Raw genomic sequence first — 21,538 nt, forward strand, 5'->3', positions numbered from 1 at the left:
CGTAATTTCAAAATACCAGTTGAATTGCAAGTACAATTTCTGTTCCTTGCACCTCTAAGTGGACTTGACTGTGGGTACAAAAAAAAATAAAAAATGTACCTGTTTATTCTCTAAGGGAGAAGACTATTTATTTAGAATAAGCGTATGCTTACAATTACGGTAATGCTTAGAAAGCTCAGTTATGAAAGGGTTTGAGGGGTTTTTTTGTATATAAGTTGCAGTGTAATCTAATGAATTGTATTGAAAATGCATGATTTTTGCATTCACATCACATTGCTCCTTCTCTGTTCACAAAATCTCATAAATGTAACCAAGGCAGATCAAGTTTCACAGAGAAAATTCGCCTAAGAAAAAAGGCAGAATTCCCTTTCACTGCCACCCTTCCTGCTTTCCCCAGACGCACACAAGAGAAAGGCTGGGGAAATGTCAGTTGTACAGAAAAGAAAGAAATTAGGTCCAAACTTGAGACTTCATGCTATGTATTTAGAAATAGAGCTGGTATTTGTCAATAAAAATATGGCTCTATTTAAATCCACAGAAATTGTGAAACACGATGTATTTTGCCTTTAATTTCTACTTATCCTCTGAAGTTTGACTTTGTATGCAGAAGAATAAAGATTACTTGTCAAAATAAAATGCTCTAAGAAAGAAATATACAGCATGTACTGTGGGAAAGTACTTGGTTTACTTACAGATGCAGCAGCTGGCGTGCACTACTGAAAAGTGCTTAATTTAATCACCAGGAAAAATAAAAGAGTTTATGGCATATCTCAAGCGAAGACATCTTGAGCTTTTCACATGCTTAGTATTCAGTATTTCCTTTAATATTCATAAGTTTTCTCTGAAATTAGCGCTTCCTATACTAGAAAAGGTTAATTTTTAACTTTCCCGTTCAACGTAATATACCATTACATAGCAAGGAAATCAAGATGTCTTTTAAACCCAGCTTCAAGTATCCACACAACCACGTTAAGCTGCAATGCTTAATTTAATATCTGTACAGCGCTGGTAAACATTTTAAACAATAGATTATGTAGCCTCAGGGACAAAGCCACAGTATTCAGAAGGTGGTATAATAGGTTTGAAGGATGACTGTACACTTGAGAGGAGGCAGAAAAACCAAAAGCAAGGAAGTCTTTACCACAATTGCCAGAAAATAATGCAGTCACTATGTGAGCACACCCTCTGGCACTCTCTTCTGTCAGGACAGGAGAGAAGTCTACAGTACTGTCATGGTCCACAGGCTACAAATGTTCCCAATGTAGCTTTGTATTCAAAGCTTTTGACAAAAAAGGTCAACAGCTGTGGTTCACTGAAAGTCTGGGGGCAATAACTCTGTTTTAATGACATAAATGACAATAGTTTTTCAACAAGAGAAAGAACAGAGAGAGAGGGGAGACAGCAAAAATGGAAAATAAAATTAGTCTTATTTCATTTCCTTTCTACATCACTAGTTGGAATAAAACGTAAAAAATCGTTCCAGATTCCCTCAAGTGCTTGAAATCATTCTTCAAAATGAAAGGCGTTAATTACCTGCAGCAGTTACGTTCATCTAATGTAACAAGATTTCCTTTAGCCTGTCTTAATCTCCTCCTAGCTGTTATTGGTCTTTTATTTGGGCAGTGAAGGGAGGGCACGAACGCTATTATTAAAAGATTTAATCCCAGATTTGCAAACAAAAATTCCTGAAGAACCAAAGGAAATAAGATCATTAATACCATACTTGCGCATGCGTTTAAAATTCTGTTGCTAAATATTGGGCACTGATAGCAAAAAATTCTACAACTACTGCACATGACACTGCGAACTGCCGACAGCGCTTCCAGGGGTGATGTAAAGAAGCAGCGTCTAGGGAAGACAAAATGTTTCCTAGATGATATTAACATTACCATTTAGGATGAGCCAAAAAATACGCTTCTGCAGGTTCAACTAAACAGCTTGGGAAACTCCGGCATCAAAATATTTACTAGATCCAGATGTTAAGTACTTAAAAACCAAGAAAACTTCTAAACTTTCCTTCTACGCTTATTCTACTGGTTTTCTACCGTTCCTACCATTTCATGATGTGCTTGTGATTTTTCACAGGACCTCAAAAGGTTCAGCTCAGCTAGGGAACCAACGGAATAACTTTCCGCTCTCTTGTTCTCCATAATCTCTTTTATCCCCCAGAACACGCCTTCCGCCGCTGCCCATGCGTGTCGCCTGCGTGATCCTTTTCTCCTCCAGTGACTACCAGCAAGCCCAGGACCAAAGTTTTGTCTCCGATATGATCCCTAAGAGCTAAATTTTGTGGTCCTAATGCAGGTTTTCCTCTTCCTGTTCTCAGATTCTTAACGAAGCCAATAAAAATGAAGGGTCTGCTCATGGAATCAGTTCCACACATACTTGTCTTCTGGAGGTGAATAATCCCGCTGATTTCAAAAGAATGACAAATGTGCATGAAGTTCAACATAAGTGTAACTGATTGCAGGCTCGTGGCCTGGATGCTGATCCCAGGATTTGGCTCCGGCAGCACAACCTTATGCAGCTTGTGCTGATAAGTCTTATTTTAATATTAGTAAAGGGGATATGGCACAGAACGTGTCTGTTAAAAGGTTTAAAATACATGTGTATTTTATTTAAGTAACGTTGAATTTCTGGGCAACCTCCCTAAATTCCTTCAGTTTGCTGAACAATTAGAATCAGCTTTGGCATTCTTGTGTAATGACGCAGTGGAGAATTAAATGACAGACCATATGTATATGAAATGTATGTAAATTAATACAAACATGCAGTAAAATTAGACATATTATGAAAGAAAAAATGCAAAAGTATATGCTGTTTTGTGCACACAAGGTTCCACACTGTGGTACGAAACCTGCTGTGCTTGTCAATGAATTCATCCTAATTTGATTTCTATATAGAACAAACAAATGCTTAAAACTTTTCAAAATAATTTCTTAAAAGAAAGTGCACATCTGTTCACCAAATCTGACCTGAATTTGCACACAGTATTGCACCCTTCAAAACATTTTTTTGGAAACAAATTTAGATTTTTTCAACAAAAATGTTCCTAATTATCCCCATATAAAGATATTTTTTACACACCCTAAGACACTAACGCCCAAACTGTTAACATATACTGAATCCTAAGAAAAGGAAGGCGACCTCTCTTATCTGTGTGCCCAGCCACTGCTCCGCGAGAGTCTGAAAGCCACGGGCACACGCGGGCACTCGTGTACGTCATCGGGGGGCAGTGCCCGGGCACAAGGCCTTAGTCGTGGTGTCACCCATAGAGAACTCTTCGCTCACAGAACGTCACAAGTATTTTAACACCCGTAGCAAGGTGTCACGCTGCTTACAGAGCAGTCTCTCAGAAGTACAGGCAAAGCAGATGATTTGCTTTCCATCATTTCACTGGTGTTACCTCCCTGATGTTCACGTGGGATACTCGACCTCGGGGCCGGTGTGATCCCAATGGGAACAGCATTCCGCGCAGACCTGCCTCGCACACAGGGTTCCTGGCAGGGGCAACAACTTGCATTTTCCTGCTTCTCCTCTGTGGGCAAAAAAGCCCCCAGTTACAGCAACTCTCCTGGTTTTCCTAAACGCAACAGCCAGAAAAAATCCTACACTTGCAGCAATGCTGACAATACTTGCAGAGAGACACAACTGTCGCTGGTGCAGCTGGGCCGGTGCCCGGGGAAGTGACGGGTCCTGCTGCGCACTCACCAGCCGAGAAGTGGCCAAAGCGCGACACCTTTGAGCAGGGCACTGCCTTGGCTCCCCGCGACGCTGGGCCAGGATTAGGAGCGCCGCATTCCTGCTCCCCTGCGGCTGTCATTCGCGAGTCACATTAGAGCTCCCGGAACTGGCATGATGCCATCTTTTGTATGGGCGAATGTTTTTGGAAATAAGACTGAAACTATTGTATTTGCAATGGCATATCTTAGTTGCAGGTTATCTTTTTATAGAAATCATTAATAAAAGCTTTGCTTTCATGCAAAGTGAATTTTGAAATACGTCAGTAGTTTTGCACAGAACTGGAAAAAAAATTAGAAAGTTAACCTGCACTCTGAGAGAAACCACTAATCTGGAAGAAGAAAAGAGCTCAGCAGATTGTGGAAACGTTTTCCAAAATACTTCAGGCCAAAATTTCCACAGGCTTTCTGAACCACGATCACAGCGTTTATGCATGTATGATGACTTATTATAGATTTCCATCTAGCCTAAGGCATTTACTTTCTTAGCTTGTTACATATCATAACAAGGAGAAAGTGAAAATAGTTTGTAGTGACCACCAATGAAGAAGACTTGTCAAACACGGACCACATTGATTCGTGACAACAGCGAGCACAGACTGAAAGCAATTCTCTCTCAAAACACAGTGCTCAGAAAATCTCTTCAAAAGCAGCACTGATTTATCATTAAAGAACAGGGAAATATTAAAATGAAAGTCCATCTCTATCCCTCTGTTTGATTTATACACCAATTAGGAAAAGAAAAAATCACTATGGTCCATGATCTAGATATAAACACCTGCTAAAATAAACTTTTGTTAACATTTCTATAGTAATTTTCTACAGTTGTTACTACATTACAATTAATTTCTAATTATCTTTGCAACCACAGAAACGCCGAAAAAAATAGAATAGCCAGACATTGGTTGAAGCCATTAGCAAAAGCAGTCATCCTTACTGTGGACAATCCCAAATAAGTACGGAACATTTCCATTGGCTTTTGGTAAGCAGGAACTAAGCTAATCTCAAACTAATTTGTATTTGTTCTGTACCTACCTTATTTCCCCACGAACTGGTCCAAGCTCCCATTTGCTACTGCAGCTTCCAACCGGTCTCAAAATCAGGAGAGACTTCTTGAATTTATGAGTCTCTGTCAGGAAGCTGGACAGCTTCCAGGACACAAGATATGAACTTGACCCTCTGATCTGCAGGCAGCAGCTCAATACTTCTCAAGGAAAGTGCTTTTGGAGCGTTCAGTAGGAACTGAAACTTGCTTACGCTGCACACAACCCTCTCTGCCTCCCCAGCCCCACAAAAAAAATTCCCAAACCTAAACCCAGACAAACTAACACACATTAGCAAGAGGAGGGGAGAACAATATGCAGTTTGCATCCACTCATTCCCAGTTGCATAGGGACTGGGAAATATAGCCGACATCTGAAAATGATCTGGAATGCAAAGAATATTTAATACTGGACCTGGTTCTTCCTTCAGAGATTTTTATACCCCTTCAAATGGAAGTTGAACTGTAAAGCTAAAAGAAAAGATATCACACTCCTATGCAAGCCATAATGCTAAGAATTCAGTGGTTTTTCCAACAATGATTTAGTAGGTCGCACACACAGCAGTAAATTTTTTTCCCAAAGAAGTTCCTATGTCTGTGTATGTGCTGCAAGTGCATGGATTGGTTAAAAAGAACACTGGTCACAGACTTTGCTGTAAAACTATTCAGTTTACCAAAAAGGTAGGGAAAATTAGCAATTTTTCTGTTTGAAAATATTTTTCTAACAAACTACTAAACCAAAATATAGTTCTCTTCCACTTTCATAAAAAACCTTCAAGTGGCTTTTAAGCGTGGATCTTCATTCTGCAGTGCAATGCTATAGACGCACACACGACCACTAAAGAAAAACCCCACTAATGACAGAGCCCTTCATCACAGATATACGTCACTGCAGATGTATCAGCTTAATTATGGCATCCAAGAACAGTCTACACAGCTGCTTTTGTTATTCGCTACGTACCCTGTGGCAGTGCTAAGTTAAAGGCTTTCAGAAACGGTGCCATTTAGGTGTTTGCTCACTGCTCAGCAGCCTGGCTTTACGCAGCACGGCAGCGCCACTACTGCCTTTGACAGCACCTCCCTGAAGTCACACATGACTGAGCTTCGATATTTATGCTATGCACTCTTACCCAGAACGAAAGAATGCAACCCGCGTACCGGTTAATTTCCTGTATTCTATAATTTAGATATTCTCTTAACGGTTAGTTTCACAGTATGTAGATAATATTAATCATTAGTAATTGATTTACGATGAACTAAAAAATGATTTTGTTGGCTTCAAGAAACTTAAGATTTGCCATTAGGTGGTTCCAGATCTTCTGTTTCCAAACTAAGAATACAGAGCAGAAATACAGAATATAAATTAAAAGCAGATAATAAGCGCTTTCCTTGTGAATGACAGAAAAGCAGGGAAGGATTTAGAAGCTTTGTGATTGGCATTGTTTCAGTGCTTCAATAATTCGTTCCTTGTTCAGTACAAATTTAAAGCTGCCAAATACTATTTTTTAGAGATTGATTATATAGGATGTTTTTAACTAGTATATTTCTAAGTCATGTTGCGAACGTATTTAATAATTAACTAAGTGTAACTAAGTAATTTGGCAGCCTCAGCCAACTTCAATTTATAATTTTTTCTGGCTGAAAGGAAAAACAATTACTATACTCTGCACTACTCCCAAATCTTAAAATACACATAGGCTAAATATAAACTTAATATTAAACACAAATAAATGCATTTCAAGCATGGATATGCTGTGACAAATACACTTATAAATATTAAGAAACAATTATACATCAGGTTTTTCATTGCTGATAGAGTCTAATTGACTGACAAAACAGTTATTCTAGAGAGCCCTCTAAAATTCCATTCATATTATTTTATTAAAAGATATGCAATCCCTGGATCCTTGTCACAGGCTCATGTAAAACCTTATATACAATGGAGGATAACATCATACAAAATAGACCCTCTTTGCAGTATCACCAGAAGTCATTTTTTATTAACTACTTATATTTAAGATATGCGAGTTAGAAGGCTTAGGTCTGATTGACAAAACAGTTCTGGGCATTCTGCATTGAATAAATACTGATTTCTGAAAATGTTGTTTAAAAATGACACAACACAAAACAGCTACTGAAAAAGAAGGAATTTTTATGTTCTCACAAACTGGTAGACCTACAGAACGTGTACATATTTAGTGTGTGTAAGTTCTGCTACCAATATGGCCAGTCTACTTACCAATACGTCGGCCTTTTCTAGCATCTTCAAAAACTGAAATTACTAGAAGTGTAACAGTGGTGCATAGAAAATGCCTCCATGACTTTGCTCTTAAAAAACACAAGTGTCCCAAAGTAATAACTGGCTGGAAGAGCAGCAGGTTGCTTTACTCTTCACATACACGTTTGTAGGATCTTTCACTGATACCTCTTTTCATACGCCTTAGGTACTAATATCAAATTCAAATTGTAGCTACCGTTTAAACCTTGAGCGTATAGGCAGGTCATGATGAGTAAAATCTTGTCTAGAAGACGCAAGGCTTCAGCGATCAGAGAAATACCTACGTGGGTGTGTATGTAGAAAAGGGACTCTACGTTCTCTACAGGAATAGCAAATCTCTCAACACAAGGATAAGGGGAAGTGCTGGAGTTATGACTTGCATAAATGAGAAAAAGCAAAAAGAGAAAAAGAGAGAAATAAAAAAGTAAATAAATACAATCAGCACCAGCTAGGAAAAAAAGAAATTAAATACTAGGAAATCTGAATATCCCACACAAACCAATACAGGTAAAGCGTTGGTTTAGGCTTCTAGAAACCATGATTCCACAAACCAACAGTTGTCAAGCTGGTAGCAGACATGACAGCTATTTCCTGTTCAGTGCTGGCCGTGATGGAAATAAATTTACTACATTACTAAATCAGTGCGAAAAATGCCACTGAATAAGTAATTCTAGTGGAGACCTTTTTTCCTCCTATTTATTATTTACGTTAAAATAATGCCCAGAGGCTGTAAATAGGATTGGAACCTAGAAACAAGTTCAGACAGCTCTTTGCATAGAGTTGTCTAAGCTTGCTTTATAGGTATGTATGCATAAACCAAACGTGTGTACACACACACACACAAACACGCAAATGCAACTCATCCTTCCGAAGCACACAGACAAACATACAGACCTTACCTACCGACTCAAAACCATTCTTTTACACTATCGGCATTATATATATATTTTCATACAGTATATAATGCAATGACCTCCTGGCCCATAAGTGCGCCGAGTAGACAATTCCTTTATATAAAAAGCAATCTAGCACATAATCATCTGAGATCTACTATTTTTGTAAGCAAAGTCCATAGTACTAACAGAAGTAGATGTCATACACATTTTAGTTTTGTTAATTATTTTTCTCCTGCTTCTCATCCATTTTGTAAATTCATCATATACAAAGAAAAAAACAAGTTACACTTGTTAATTACCTGATCAGTTTTTTGAACTTGGGATAAAGTAGACATGTTTTTTTACTGCTTTCTCATCTCTGTTGATCAAGACTATGGTAAAAATCCTTGGTAAGTCCTGTGGTAAAAAAGTCGGGGTTTTCCTTATGCTTCATGTTACAGGACATGAAGACATGGTTTCACAGCAGCCCTGTTAACTAGGCAAGCAAGAATGCTCTTCATCTCTGCCCAGAATTTCACAGTACACTGTTATGCTGGGGCTGTCAAAGCCACAGACACCCGTAGGCTAGACACACCACTTGCTCTGTAGATCACTTTGTACCTGGGGACAACTGAAGTTTTATATCTGTGTCTGCAATCTGAATGGGAGGGAAGGCAGAAAGATAAGTCTATAATACATCCTAGCTCCATGTTGAGACCTCTGTTAATTAGGTCTTCCTCAGTCACCATCTCTTTAACTGGCACTTTTCTAATATCAGGAAGAGACACTCCATGTTTAGATGTCTGATGCTGCACCAAAGCACCACCAACAATGGCACAGCCCTACTCCAGTAGGACAGCGTGTGTTGCCAATAGAATTGTTTCTTGTTTTAAAAATAAAGACTAAGCAATGAACAATTTACAGTGTCAGAAGTGAACAAACTTTGGGGGAAGAAGAGAAGCAGAAAAAGTGGTACAGGCTGTTTCTAAACAGATAAATGTTCCTTAGCTAAGCGGACATACCACCACCAGGGTAGGAAGAGAGAAGAGTAAAAGAGGACTGTACCACTGGAAAAACTCAGAGGCCAAATGACTCTGAAACACGCCGATGAAAGCAAAGAAAGGAACAGCACAGAAGCATTTCTCTCCATCTATCTGTAATTTCCACATATGTTTTATCAGTAAAGGGCACATATTTAAGAAATTCCTCTGTGCAGACTATGAGGCTAGCATCATAATAGTCACACCGTACACGTGGCATTCGTAACTAGGCTGCTACAGGGGGGAGCAGATCTGGAGACAGAATGCATAAGTGCAGGGGATGCCAAGGAGATTCAAAGCTAGATGTAACGTCAGGTATGACATACCAGAAATGTACTCATGAGGCCAGATTTAGACGACAGGGCCTGGAAGCTTTTTATTTCAATGGAGTTGTGGAGGGCACGAATGTACAGTGCTGCGTGGGACCTCGCCATCAGCTGACAAGAATGATTTGGAAAATACCCCAACTCTTGATCTTCCATAGGTTCCTCAACAAAATATTCCCAGATATTAAAAAATACCTGCACACATTCTTCTTCTGTTTTGAGATGTATGCTGTAAGGTTTTCAGAGATGGAATACACCTCAGGCTTCCACGAGCTTTCTCCAGGGTTTTTGTTTTGGGGTTTCTTGGTTGTACAAGGACTGGGAAAATAAATGTAAAACACCTTAAGATCTGCTTCCTCCTTTCTGTATCTGGTTCTTTTCAAGGTTTTTTTCTAGTCCTGTAATATTTGCCTCACACTCCTTTTGCATCCTGAAGAGCCATACCCACTGGAAGAACTTACTTGCTAGTATTCTCAATCATTATTTGAAAAAGCCCTACAGAATTCAAAACAATATGCTTCAACTAGGTACTAATGCATTTATTTATGCATTCCTTCATTCCTTTCAAGCAAAATCTGATTTGGCCCTACATCTGTATGCCTCTTAAAGATAAACAGGGCATTATTAAAGAAAAAAAAAAAAAAAAGATTGTTTAGGCATAAGCCCAACACAGCTTGTTGAATGTGACAACAGTTCTTATTTACACACAATTAAATCAAGGCTGTATTTGCACTATAGAGTTTTAAGGGTTTTCTGACATTGTGAGTTAAACTGATTCTGTTAATTATTTAGGTGAGATGAGAAACATTCAGCTTTTTTATTCTATTTCATGCTGAATGACATTAACTTACTCACTTTGATTGCTGTACTTTCGTTATTCAAGATAAACGTTTTTAGAGATTTATACTGAGAATGTGTTCTAAATAGGTTTACCTGGCACTACATTTTTATTCATCAGCAAAGTGCTAGTGATCAGAAGCTCATGATGTAGAGCTGCTTGTCTGAAAATCTACACATCTGTTTAATAGAGAAAGAGAGAACAAGGGCAGGAAGGAACAGATTTTGGTTATCTAGAACTGGATATATTTAAACTAAAGGGTTGTTTAATAGCATCTCAGGCTTTGATTTATTTTACATCGAAGGGATTCTGTCCCACATCAAAGATGTCTGTTAAAGGAAAAAAAAAAAAGATTCCTTTCTGAAAAAAAAAAAAAAGAAACCTTTGGCTGAACAAATAATTTTCAATTTAGGAGCAGGTGACAGTAAGATATCTCCCAAGGGCAGAGTATTTAGGCTTACATGGAACTAAACAACTCTGTTATGATGAAAGCCGGACATTCCTCAGTGCTGGGATCTAATGAAAACATCAATGTTTTACTAAGTTTTGAAACTGACAATTTAACAGTTTTACAAGAACCATTTAACATTTATCATCACTTTCCGCAAGTTACATTTAGACAAGGGAAATAGTTACATAAAGCAAACAATTCTTGCATATCGTAAAAAAAAGATGTACAAACTTCTTAAGATGAATGCACATTTAAGAATGATGCCTCTTTGCCATGCACTGTCAGCGATAATGGGTTCCCGTAAACAGGACATGGTATTATAAAAAGAGGAACAGATTATTATCATCTCTGATGACAGAAACTACACACTTCCTTTTTTCCTCTGACTACGCTCAGTGCAAAGTCCACCAGGTTGAGTACTCGCATGGACCAAATAACAGCAAACCCTAAGGTCAGAACAGAACTGTGAAAGTCACTGTAACGCAACTGCTACGAAACCTCTGTGCCGCTGGAGAACTGCAGGAAAAAGCTGCAGAGGCAGGAGGTAGACGACATAACCCCGGAAAGTGGAGTTTCAAGTTTGGAAAAAGAGAGTTTGAAGATCCTGAAGGTTACTAATGAGGAAAGAGGAAACAAAGGAAAAGAGACTGGAGATAGGCTTGAAAATAAATCAAATTAAGCTGAAAGCCTGGAAGGAACATTGCAGCTGGAAAAGGTTGTAGAGGGAAAGGAAAGCAGAGCAGAAAGACCACATAAGAGAACGAAGAGCCACGAGAGGCTATAGGAAAGGAGACATAGAAATGCTGGATGAAAAATGTTAAAAGGGCAAATCTGGCCAAATAAGGATAAGGTGCTTCCTTGAATTAGGTAGCCAAAGCCGAATACGAGGCACACCCATACGAGTGCTGAGATATTAGTAACCGGAATATTGCAACATTTGCCATTTAGATAATTTTTGTTAATGACATGAGGCACATTGCCTTTGACCGGAGTGGTTGGCAGAAGACGAGCTCTAGGTGCTCAAGAAGACAGCTGGAAGACAAATTTGGGGAGATAGTTTAGGATTTTTGGGATCTGAAGAACGTAGAAATGATGAAAGGGACAATACACACCGATATCCTTGTTTGTCCTACAGCGCCTGGAACAGAAAGCTTCCATACTTTAGAACTATGTCTTACAAATCTTACAGGTACTAAATGACACGAAAATTAGCTGAAACAGACAGAAAGCGTTTTAGGAACACATGCCAGCTTTTAAATATGCCTTTAACTGCCTATACAAACCCTTGCTGTAAGAGAAATTGCACGTCTGTTTTGCAAAACACCATTTCCAGAAGTGAAGCTTACTCTCATTGAAACACATTTAAATATTTGTGTTCAGATGATGAATTCATTTGCTTGTTCTAAACATTCATTATTCTAGACTGTGCATCTACAAGAAAAACAAATTTGCACAGAGGTTTATCACTGTATCTTCATCAGCACACAGAAAACTGAAACTGTTGGAAATGCGCAACTGTGCCTTATGCAACAAAAGCCTATTTACGAGTGATGACTCTACACACACACAATATGCCTGCTCCTGTTCTAATCAAATACTTCTGCAAAGTTGTTGGCCAGGAAACCGATAAAGTGTTTACCTGCAATAGTTAGGTAAGAACGATCCTATCAGGTAAAGTCTATTTTCCTATGTACTGTGGGTGCTTTATTCACTAGTAGCCAGCTTCCAAAGGTTCCACAAAAAAATTAAATCACATAGCTTAAATATTTGTCCGCAAATAACACTGGTTAAATAACTCCGCAACATCTGGTTTCCTTTTCTGTTTGCTATTTGAAAGCTTTTTCTGAGTATAATTAATCCTTATAAAATGGAAATAAAGCAAGTTATTGTCTTCTGGAAACTAATGAAGTGTATTACAACTACAGACAAAGGGACTGTACTTCAGCCTGCACAGCAGAGTTAAGATTCCCACAAAGAGAAAAAGAGCTTATATCCATACGAAAATGGTAGTTGGACCTCAGAGGTCCAGATTCATTTAACAAACTTAGTAAAAGGAAGTACTTAGAGTAATTGCATGGCTGAAGTGGAAAATGTCAGAAGGACAGTTCGAAGGGACAGGAAATAAAAGCACAGGGAGACAGGACAGGACACTTTGTCTTGGTTTTCCACACTGGGGGCTCTGTGCCAACGCAGACTGAGTTTGTGGGCTGGTACAGATAATCAAAGTGGGGAAAAAAGCCAGTGTGTGGACGGTGCTTCCATGGGAGCTGTGGTAACATACACAAGTATTTACATTTTCATTACAGTATTGACCTAAGACCAAAGAAGGGTTTTGTTCTCCCTGTATCTGTCAGTGTGCACAGGGGAACAAAGCCACACTCTTCAGAAGTCACCTCTGAATTTAGGATTCGTTCCTGTAACACTTCAACCAGCAGAGCTTGAAAGGGTAGCTCCAGGCCAAAAACCCCAAAAACCCCTTTATTATGCTTAATTACAGATGGCAAAACTAACCTATCCCAATCTTTCTTTTATAAATCAATACAGCTTTTGCCATTGATTTCCATGCCCATAGTTTTAACGTAAAAAATTCAACAATAGCCACTGAATCTTGTTGAAAATACCGTTCTACCCTCCTGTTCTGACAAGAATGGAATGAAACCATTTTATATTCTCTCACATCTTCTTTTTCTGTTTGATAGAAAACCAAAAGAAAAAGGAGAAGCAATAATAAACTTAGCTAAAGCAGTCTTTACCACTGGTCTAGTTCAGGTATTTGGTCTACACATAAAAATCAATTAAAATAAAGGGTAGATTTTTGTCTCTCCTTTAAAATCATTTCTCTGTGACCTCATCAAATTCAGCAGAGGACATTCATATTGATCAGTTAATTATGTCTCAGTAATGTATAATAAAATATTATCTACTTTGCATTTCTGTTTTGAGGTTTGGTCTGATTTTGCCCTGTAAACACAAACCTTTTGTAACTGTCTCTGTTTACGGAAGACACCTTTTATAATCAAAGCTTATTTTATGTTCCAACGATGTATTTCCCACAAAAGGATCCAGACTTTACCTGAAGGGGCTGGTCCAACCCATTAGCCACCTACACAAGCTACAGTTTGAACCACAAACTCCAAAACATAACAAAAAGCCGGTCTTTTTTCAAGAAAGCCTCAGCAGGACTGTGCCTCGGGACGTGACCTGCGGTATTGCTCAGCTTTTCAGGCCGTACAACACATATGGCAGAGGAGTGAGGAATATGCACAGGGGAGTCACACAGTCACAACACTGTAAAGCACAAATGCCCACTATTCCTTGTATTCTCTTTAATAAAACTTCATTTTTACAACTCTCTTGATTAAGAATAGGATCTAGACCTGCTGCATACCTAGACACGTACTGAACTTTACTTGCATGGATCAAATTAAAACCTTGAATTTGCATTACCAGTTTGGACTGGCAATAAAGCCAAAATTAATTAAGTGCTCTAGGTATGCCACATTACGCCGCTTCCAAAAATCAGTTTGCTACAGAAATCCCCCCAGAGAAAACGTCAGTTGCGTACTTCTCAATATGCTTCATATTTCTGAATTTTTCTGCATCAATTTGTTATGGAACTATCTTTCAGATTATCCCTGCCTTTATATTGTTTGGTGTTTGTTTTTAAGTAGAGTCATAAAAGTATTTCCACTTCATGCTATTCCCAGTTAGAAATGAAATGACGGTACTTCCAAGAAAAAAAAGTACCAGGGAATCTGTTCTGCATTTGTAGGCAGGAGTGAGGCACTTTGAATGGAGAAGAAGAATTAAATTAGCCCCAGATATAGGAACTGAATACTAGCCATGTGTTTTTGAAGTGAGTATCTGCAAACCCATTCCTATAGATCCTTTATAGTCTGAACTTTATACATATAAATATAACAATATAGGTGTAATCTGGTAAAAAGTTTGCTGCCCTACTGCAAGCACGAGTCTATCCAATTTTTAGGTAAAACACTTTTTTTTTCTCTTCCGAAGGGACTGCTGGTCTTTGAATAAAACATTTTTACCTTCCCCCACAGCCACCAGTTTAGAATGAAAGCATATTCCATGTTTAAGATTCTATATTTACTTAGTTTAAATATTTATGGGTGAGATGTATATACAATATTGAATAAAACAGAAACCAGATTCATTCCTTAATGAGCGAGAAAGAATAGACTTTATGTTGGGCAAAAAGTAGCATTAGAAATTGTCACTACTTCTTTAAAGTCAGCAACCACAAAAGATGTTAAGTCTTCTCAACTACTGTACAGAATAACAAAACCAAAAGAAAGTGTTATTAGTTTTTCTTCTATATTATCGGATTTTTACGACAAAGGTTAGAATGTTCAAAAATGTGTTTAAATTTATTCAGCTGTTCTCATAGTTTCATGTTTCACTGGGCTGCTACACTGCGTTATGCTCCCATATGACTGGATTAAAGCTATCTAACAGGCTGGTTAAGTTATTAGTCCAGCATCTGAATACTTATTCGGAACCTTCTTCTTCAAGGATTGACAAGCTGCAAAAGTCATAATGAAATTTGTTTTTTTTTTTTTTTTAAACAGGACATCGACGGTATTTGTCAGATCAACACTTCTAAAGACTGCTCTTCCTCCAAAGACACTGGTAACCTAAAAATGGTGTGAAATCTAGTTGTAGGGAGACCGGGCAGCCCAAGGGAAAGGTAACAGGATACAGAGACTTTAACCTTTAGGTCATCAATTTAAATTCAGCTCAAGTTGATCATGACCAACATTCCCACATGATGAATGTTTGTTAGCCTGTGTAAAGAAATAGACACAATAAATATTGGTGGACACATTACCAAGGTAACTGATCCCCTTCAGTAATCTCAGAAGAATACCTACACACTGACAGGGCAAAAACCAATCCTGATTCCTGTAGTTTCATGGAATCCATCATCAACTGCATATTCCAAAACAATGTCCCAACTACAATCAAATTACTTAGGACAGGTTTTGCAACTTTTTTTTTTTTTTTCAACTAGAAGCATCTTCAACAGTGATCACTGCTGAGTTCACCTTGTCATAATAAAGTACAAGGTGCAAAACCAGAAAACTATATTGAAAAATGCCATTAAATTCATTGCTGTTATATCCCACGTAGCACTCTAGGCAGATTTGGTTGAACCGTTAAAAGTGTGGATATAGGAAAAACAGAGAAAAACCTGAGACAGCTGACAGGAATAACCAGAGGCATGGAAAGACAGCTCTATATGGAGTCTGAGATTGAGATTTAGTTTAGAGTCCAGATTAATAAATGTCGCCTGGTATGAAAATATAAAATAATGATTATTACAGGCATTTCTTCAGAGCCTGGGGGTTATGAATAAAGCTAGGCACAAAGGTTCTTTCCTAGCCTGCAAGAATTCTGGAGATTTCAGAAAGGTCTTGTTAGTATTAGGACAAATCCTTTCACAATTTCCACAAAAGCAGAGATACCCAACCTATCACAGACAATAGTCCAGTGGTAATGACAGTTGCCTTGGATGCATTAGATATTCAACTGGGTTTAAGTCTCTATTCAGCTAGATTCAGAAAAGGAAATTGAACCAGAGTCGCATGTCTTAAAGGATAATGCCCTAACTATTAGGCTCTGGGTATTGTAATGCAGATTTCTCTCAAGGTTTCTTGTTGAGCAGTTCCATTTCCAATAAATTAGTTATTTGCTATTTGAAACTAAAGCTTCCTTTAGGAAGATTCTTTAAACAACCCTTGATATGACAGAGGTTTCAGGTTCAACAAAGCAACAATTTCTATCAAAATTTCAGTTAACTTGAAAAATTCCCTAGGAGCTTTGGTATTTCCAAGAGCAAATGCAAATAAGTTTCAGACATTTGTGAACAGTCTTTTTTTCTTTGTGGCAACACTGAAGAGGGGACAGCGAGAGCAGGCCATGCAATCTTTTCCTGTTCAAGACGTCAAGCGATTATAGGCTGGGGAATCATTGGTACTATCATCCATCAATGAACCGCTCATATAAAATAAAAATAACAAAATAGGCAATAAAATGAAAACCATTTTCATTTGAAATCAATCAAGGGAAAACACAACAGCATTAATATCACTTTTTCTTTGCTAAGTGACAATGGAGTAGACAATTTTTATACCTGGGAGGATAAGGCCTTTAATCTGAGCTTTAACTAACATGAGTCATCTTTACTGTGATTTCTCTTTATCCTTCTTATCTGTAAGCTTGAAAATATGCTGTTCCCAAATTAAATACTAATTTTCATGTGATTTTAACCATAAGTCTGCTTCTCATTTCTATAGCTTGTCTTACATTTGACTGTTACCTGACTCTATCAAGATGCTTATTGATCACAACTTTCAATTATTATAACTCCCTTATTCAGGGCTTCCCAAAGCACACCAATTCAAATCAACTAGAGTCATGTAATATAGTTTATCCACAGTTATACCGAAAAATATTTATTCTTGAAGACCTCTACTCACCTCCAAAGTTTACCATTCTATCAAGTCGTAGCTTTTAAAAATTTTCCCTTCTGTAGAAATGCTTCTGGTTTCTCCACTCTCCTACTCAATTTTCCAATTCCAGTCTTCTTTCAGTCCTCTCTATCCTTCTCTGTCATTATGTTGTTTATTACAGTGGTTTTTTAGCAATTTACCCCAAATTCATAACACTGGTATCTAAGCACCCATTGATTTCCCCCTTTCACGTAGTAGCAAACACCCACTTCTCCAGAGCAATCAAGTCAACATCGCGCTAAGCAGGTCCCTACACTGGTAGGTCCACACACACACAGACTCATCAATATGATGTTAACTTACGATCTTTATCAATTTAACTTCTGTTCACTGTGAAAGGAGAGATTGCATTAAGTTGTGCAAATGCTAGCCCTTCTAAAGACAGATTATGAGACAGTGGAAGTCCTGTGTGGGAAACATAAATGCTGCCAAATGAACTACACGTAAATCTGCTCAGTGAATAACCAGGATACAGACGGCATCCTTCCCACTTCTGCTGAGTGCTCCCCTACTATATGAAAAGCTCCACTGCAATGAAAATAGACACTAACAAGGCAGAAAAAGATTTGTCTTTGAAACCAACAGCCTGTCATGAATATAAGTTTCTATTCCCACCATCACCACCCCCAAGTTACCATATTACAAAGCAGCAATAGTTCACAACGTAATGCAAACTAGGTGATACATCTACTGCCAGAAAAGTAACGTGTAACGAATCACATTATTCCTCTAGTGTTTTTAATAGGTAGAAACGATAATAAAAGAACTGCCAAGGAAGTCCACAGTTCTAATTTTATGGTGTCTATAGCTCTTCAGACTAAAAATAATTCACAGATGTCATTTTCAAAATTAGCATTTCTATTAAAAAGAAAACCAGACTCATCCAGGTTGATCTTAGACATTGACTTACCGGAATAATTCCACAGAGGCAGATAAATGCAACTGCATGAATAAGGACCTGCACTGCAGGACTTAATAAAAACATACATACTGAAAAAAAAAATAGCCTAGGAATTAAGTCAGAAAATTTTACAAACATTTGTTTTATAACTGCAATGCGGTTCATTTAGTTGACTGCTCCTGAGTTCAGATCTAACACACGCTGCTCTACAGAATGGCCTGAAAAGCATTAACACATTTAAAGCAATTTCACTTTTTAGAGCTTCAAAACACACCATGTTTTCTATAGTTCATAACTACCAGTGCACTTCTGAACCACAAATTCTTCCTATCATCTTGCTTAATTACAACATGTTCTTTTAAAGTTAACTTACGTTTGAAACACAGGTTCATAAAAGCCTTCAGTTGTACATTCAAAGGAACTGTTAAATCAAAATAAACTAACTACAGGCCTAAAACTATGGGAGTTCAAAATGGGGCATGAAGAGAATTTAGACACCTCCAGCCAAAACGGTGATCCTCAAGCCCCCTACCTCATCCCGGAGGTGTCTGTTCTCTGAAGACAATGGGGTTTTCTGCGGCAAGATAGGCCAGAAACAGGCACTGCATCTCTGCGCGTGGCCGGAGCTCACGGACCCAGCCAGGACTGAACATCTCGCTGCACAGCTTACCTCCGGGCCTGACTGGGCTCCAGACAAGAAGCCCACCCCTGCACAGGTGATCCGAGGAGTCTGATCCAACAGGTGTTCTCAAAGCCAGCCTAAGCCAGACTAATAAACACCAACCAGGTGGGTTTCCTACAAAATTCTTCAGGTGCTATTTCTTTGTAAAATGGCACGTGATCAGCTGTCATCCCTAGCCCAGCAGCAGCACTACTCATCCCAGAAGCAAAATCCCCAGGTTCAATTCCTTCTTCGGTCTAGGACTCAAAGCAACATCTCCTAGCAGAATGTTCTAATCAATAAGCTCCAGGCTGCGTAACACGCTGGGATGAGGACAGGGGTATATTAAACCTCTCCTGTTGAAGCTGTATCATTGTACAGAAAATAATTCACGATTCATTGGGCCAGAGAAAGAACACAAGAGGGAGCAAGAGTCTGTAGCCTAGTGATTTGGGCACTCAGCTGGGAAAAGAAGTCCTGAGTTCCTGGCCCTTGCTCCACAGAAGGTTCATGCAATTTATCTACCAGCCTTTCTGTAATGTAAGTCCTAGCCTGGATCTGGCTATGTTTTCCTTCTTGGAAGGAAATAGCATTTTGTGTAATCACATTTATCAATTTGAATTTCTCAAACATCAGCATGTCTTTTGTATGCTTTTAATGTTAAATTTTAAATAGAGAACACTAGAAAAGCTGAAATGTGCCAAAACTCTCATGCTTATTTCATGTTAATTTTGCTTTATATGTATATAAAATACAAGAACTTACTTGACAGCAGGTTAAAAATAGTATTAAAATGCAAATACATTTATTTACCTGTGTCAATAACGATGCTTTGAATTGCTAAGCTGGAACTTATTTTTTCATCTCATCTTTCTCAGGATGTGGTACGGTTTTTAAGAAGTTATAACAACAGTAATAGACTTCTCATCTCTTAATTCTGCTCAGTTTCAATTTCTGATTCTCACTTAATAGTATTTTCATTCGCTGGTTCTCATTCCCTAGCACAACAGTGCAATGTCATGCAGGCGACTGTTCAAACCCAAGCAAGTTTACCCTGAAATTCCCACTCCAACAATTTCATGGACATATTTCTGTTTTTGCTAAACATTCTTTTTATAATAGCTTCATTTTGGGCCTAAGCCTACGTAACAGGGTCCCTTTAAATAATATTCCATGCCTCGAAACATATTACAAAAACTGTTATATCAAGGCCAGTTATGCAACAGCTCTCTACGGTTTTAGCATATTTACTCTGTCACGCCATATGTGCGACTGCAGCCTCCACAACAAAACCTTTACACACTGAAGTCATTATCTCTGTGAAGTCTGCAACTGGCATTTAAAACTTATTGATGGCCTGGGTATTGGTGGCTCAGTAGGCAGCACTCTTGCCGGAGGCCCAGAAGGTCAGAGGTTCACATTCTGCTCAAAGAACAAGTTGGACATATTCCAGGATTGTGTGTGGGCTGTGCTAGACTCCTAAAGGGGCAGTCCCTAGGACAGTAAGTGAAACCTTGTCTGTTTGGGGGATATCAAAGTCCTCTTGGAAATGGAAGAGGAAGAGGCAAGTTTAACTTGCCTGAAGCAAGTGAATGAAAATGAGCGTACTTGCCGGCGACCTGGATTGAGTTGTGTGTGCTAAATACGGAACGGTACAACTACAGGACGCTGAGCAGTTTTAAACAAGCCATTCTGGTCTTTGTGGCAAGCGTATGCTCAAGGGACAGGTACGGACTGCCAGGCGTGCTCAGCACTAGCTAACTTCCATCATATCAGAATGACTGTGGATTCAATTTCACACCATGGAACTATGAAAAATGCATGTGTAGTGAGGAGTCTAAAAGAAAAGGCTTAATGCTAGTAAAACTTCAGAGCATGCTATATAATTACGCAAGTAAGTCTTCAGCCAAATATCCAAGTCAGTACTAGCAATATATAAATAGAATAATATAAATGGAGATTCGACCTGCTCTGGTGTTAAACTTTGATACTTGAATATCCCAGATGTCTCCCTCCTCCTCTTCTTCTTTATAGACGGGTAAAGATGGATCTCTTGAAGAAACTGGGGATCACACTCTAGGCAAAGGTTGGACAGGTGATCAATGTACAGCATGAGATTTTGCCGTGGCTATGTGCCTCCAACAGTGACTGGATCATCTGGTTTAGAAAAACAATTCAAAATTGTAATATTTTCTGAAGAATTTCTTTAGGGAAAAATTAGCAAAAGGGAGAACAAATGATTTTATAACATGGAATGTATCACAGAACTTCTTCCCATAATTGTATAGTTCATTTTGAAAGTTCATTTATTTCTTATTTAACATTTAGTTCATTAACTTTTTAATTCCTTAGAAGTTAGCCTTTAGAAGACTGTATCCCATTTCCATTGGCAGAAGGCGTTCAATAGTTCCCGATGAGACGTGAAGGTATTCTTGTAAGCTTTGATTTCTTTTTTTGGTGTCTAACACAACCGCCAAAGTGCCAAGGCCAGGTCTGGCCCATTATTTAAACAGGCTCTGGAGCAAGCCACTATTTATTAGCCAAATGGGATTCTACTCTGTAGTGCACTTCAGGGAGGTATTCACAGAGGTTAATGTTCGTTAATGAAGATTCATCTCCCAACACTCCCTCCACAGACTTTCAGTCAATAGACTGAAAGCCATTTTCTAAAGGACCATTCAGAGCACCTAATGTGAGACATTAGAGATGTTTCTTCTAGCATTTCAGAACATCACCTTTTATCTACTTATCTTGTACATAGTGCTTTTTTTTTTTTTTACCATCCCCGAAAAACAAATAATGCCCTCCTTCCCAGAAATATCCATTAGTATAATGGACCTTTAAGTTTAAGTT

General features: G+C 38.4%; 1 protein-coding gene across 6 annotated transcripts in view; it reads right to left on the reverse strand.

The window, feature by feature from the left end:
- Window positions 1-21,538, reverse strand: part of ERC2 (ELKS/RAB6-interacting/CAST family member 2) — a 510,348-nt gene that overhangs the window by 40,564 nt on the left and 448,246 nt on the right. For 5 of the 6 annotated variants that reach the window (XR_012589289.1, XR_012589291.1, XR_012589290.1 and 2 more), the window contains one exon: window positions 20,652-20,842. The exons of the other annotated variant lie outside the window; for it this stretch is intronic. The gene's annotated coding sequence lies outside the window, so the exon portion shown is untranslated. The remainder of the gene's footprint in view (window positions 1-20,651; window positions 20,843-21,538) is intronic. 6 annotated transcript variants of the gene reach the window in all.

The sequence above is a fragment of the Larus michahellis genome, chromosome 10 (assembly GCF_964199755.1).
Source record: "Larus michahellis chromosome 10, bLarMic1.1, whole genome shotgun sequence".
NCBI lineage: Eukaryota > Metazoa > Chordata > Aves > Charadriiformes > Laridae > Larus > Larus michahellis.